At 40.5% G+C, this 3,327-nt stretch overlaps 1 protein-coding gene across 4 annotated transcripts in view; it reads left to right on the top strand.

Annotated features, from left to right (window-relative positions):
* Positions 1-233: 233 nt before the first annotated feature.
* Positions 234-3,327, top strand: part of fli1 (Fli-1 proto-oncogene, ETS transcription factor) — a 33,559-nt gene continuing 30,465 nt past the window's right edge. The window contains exon 1 of one of the 4 annotated variants that reach the window (XM_010757110.3): positions 234-425. The gene's annotated coding sequence lies outside the window, so the exon portion shown is untranslated. Of the gene's footprint in view, positions 426-2,554; positions 2,674-3,327 lie in introns of those variants that run through there. The other 3 variants (XM_019265323.2, XM_010757108.3, XM_027280262.1) reach the window with 3 other exon arrangements.

Below are 3,327 nucleotides of genomic sequence, written 5' to 3' on the forward strand. Positions count from 1 at the left end.
GAGTTTGATCACAAATTAATAAAACATCTAAAAAACAAAACATAGAATATACATTTTTACTTTTTACCCATTTTTTTTTCTTTACCGAAAGGTTTCATAAAGCAGATTTACGACGCTCTTTCTTTCTCTGCTTTTCCCTTATTTCATGGTTCAGTGGCCTCACACGGGCAGGCAAGGGGAGGTTTTCTCTCGCTGCTCATTGGTCGCGGCTCTCCCATCTCAGCAACATTTCCATTCATACACCGGGCGCTCCTTTTCAGCCCCTTTCAAAATAACTCACTGTCATCATCATTGGGGAAAAACGGCTTTGCTTGGACGGGACTAATTATTTAAAATTGGCGCAGGAGTGATTAGATTGGAGAGAAGAAGAAGAAGAAAAAAAAAGAAAGAGAGGAAGATCAAACGACAGACGCAGAAAACGACAGGTGAGTGAGAGAAAATGTGTTTCGCGTTCGCTGATGTGCTTCTCAGGAAAAAACTCTGCAGCGGAGGTGTGCATGCAGCAGGGCAATAAATCATTTCCACTTGTTTTTAATGCTCTTATTGATGCGCAAAAAAAAAAACCAACACAGCAGATTGCACTTCAATCGATTAAAAAAGACGAATAGTTAAATGTATGGCTCAATCTTTGCGTTGCTTCATACTTATTCCAAAAAAATGAACCTTATTCAAGATCTAGAGTTTTTGAAATCGAAAAACTTTTTTTTTGTCAGCTCACTTCTTCACTTTTAAGGAAGTCTATATGTATAGGGGGGGAGAAAAAAAATGGAATGCGTAAGCTATTAGCTGAAAATCAGTTGGCTCTCGTTTATGATGGATAACAGCAAGGTAAGACGCTTAAAATGTAACACTAGAGGGGTCCCGGCCCACGGGGCTGTCTCGGAGGGAGGTTCACGCCGTTATTCACCAGTCCTCCTCCGCCTAATTGGCTGCAGATGCGGTATCCTATGCTCTTTTTACCGCGTAGAAATTGGATGCATTTGGGGAAGCCTTAAAAAAAAGAGAAATTATAACGCCAATGAACCTCTGATCGAGTGTTGGAAGGTATAAGTCTCCTTGAGTATATTTTATTGTTTCATTTTCCCTTTTTTTTTTTTTTCACATTAAATATTTCTTTCCTTTTTTTTGAGAGGAGAGAGAATTTAATGTTGCTGTTCAAATGTGTTAGAAACTTCTTCTACTGTATCCTGAGGAAGGCAACCAGCAGGCGCATGAATGCCATTTTTCACTAAAAGATGTTGGGATTTCCGTCCATTGTTTCGTGCTGGGAACACTATTTCAATGTTTTGTTTTTAATCATTGCATTAGGAAACGGTGCAACAAACAGAAGGTCTAGCCGCTGATGAAAGACGACCTTTTTACCCGATGACCCCAACACTGTAAAAAAAAATCAGAGTGAAAAGTCAGTTTAATATTCCGTCTTTTTTGAGAGATTTATTTCCAAACCATCCCAGACCTTTCCAACCTTTTTATGTCATAACGTCACTATTTGGTAGAAAAACACAACATGTCTCCAAGTAACCATGAGCGAGACAAATGCATCATATTATGATGGACGCTTTAATGAGGCAAATATGCCTAAATTGCAGCAACAGATCTCATGCTCGTCTTTGGTTTTCTTTACAGGCTCTCCAATGCAAAGAGTTACAGGCGACTTCTCTTGTTGCACTTGTTGCTCTGCGTGAAATAGCGACCTTGATGAGGCTATAAAATGCCATTGTGGGCGGACTTTCCTCACCGTGAATTGCCCCACATCCTTTGAGGGGGCGACTCTTGGTCGAAGATGAGGGCAGCAGTGTGAAGGAATGAAGTTAGTGAACTGAGTGGGGTCAACTGAGCAGGAAAAGACAAACCCCGCTGCAGAGGAACTCGTGCTGCTGGTGTATTCCTCGGGAACTGTCACCATGAGGACAGACAGGGACATGAATGAACGGGTTCCCCAGGCATGACATGATTATTAAAATGCATTCAAATGATTTAAAGTCATATGGATGCATGATGGATCATTTTTTGCAGAGTAGAGGTGTGAAAAATCAGAATGTCCTCTATTTTCACCATCAAGCTTCATCCTTTGAGATGATATTTTATTAGTTCGGTAGAAAAATGTGTCACAGGAAGATGATTTCTGTGAACATAGATGAGAGTTTCCTGGAAGACAAATGTAGTTTTTGCAATGATGTCTGTGCTTTTGAAGAAAGCAGTTTACCCACATCCACCATGCACTATCTGTTCTGATATTTGGAGTGTGTGAGTTTGATCACAAATTAATAACTATAAAACATCTAAAAAACAAAAACTAGAATATACATTTTTACTTTTTTCCCTTTTTTTTTCTTTACCGAAAGGTTTCATAAAGCAGATTTACGACGCTCTTTCTTTCTCTGCTTTTCCCTTATTTCATGGTTCAGTGCCTCACACGGGCAGGCAAGGGGAGGTTTTCTCTCGCTGCTCATTGGTCGCGGCTCTCCCATCTCAGAACATTTCCCTTCATACACCGGGCGCTCCTTTTCAGCCCCTTTCAAAAAAAACTCACTGTCATCATCATTGGGAAAACGGCTTTGCTTGGACGGGACTATTATTTAAAATTGGCGCAGGAGTGATTAGATTGGAGAGAAGAAAGAAGAAAAAAAAAGAAAGAGAGAAAGATCAAACGACGACGCAGAAAACGACAGGGTAGTGAGAGAAAATGTGTTTCGCGTTCGCTGATGTGCTTCTCAGGAAAAAACTCTGCAGCGGAGGTGTGCATGCCGCAGGGCAATAAATCATTTCCACTTGTTTTTAATGCTCTTATTGATGCGCAAAAAAAAAAAAAAAAACACAGCAGATTGCACTTCCATCGATTAAAAAAGACGAATAGTTAAATGCATGGCTCAATCTTTGCGTTGCTGTCTGTTTTACTGCATCATACTATTCCAAAAAAATGAACCTTATTCAAGATCTAGAGTTTTTGAATCGAAAAACTTTTTTTTTGTCAGCTCCCTTCTTCACTTTTAAGGAAGTCTTATGTATAGGGGGGGGTGAAAAAATGGATGCGTAAGTCTAGCTGAAAATCGTTGGCTCTCGTTTATGATGGATAACAGCAAGGTGAAGACGCTTAAAATGTAACACTGAGGGGTCCCGGCCCACGGGGCTGTCTCGGAGGGAGGTTCACGCCGTTATTCACCATCCTCCTCCGCCTAATTGGCTGCAGATGCGGTATCCATTGCTCTTTTTACCGCGTAGAAATTGGATGCATTTGGGGAACTTTATGAGGCGAGCATTACGTTTGCCTGCAGAGCTGAGAAGACCCAAAAAAAAAAAAAAAAAAAAAAAAAAAAACATCGGTCC

Source organism: Larimichthys crocea, chromosome VII (genome assembly GCF_000972845.2).
Source record: "Larimichthys crocea isolate SSNF chromosome VII, L_crocea_2.0, whole genome shotgun sequence".
Lineage (NCBI taxonomy): Eukaryota > Metazoa > Chordata > Actinopteri > Sciaenidae > Larimichthys > Larimichthys crocea.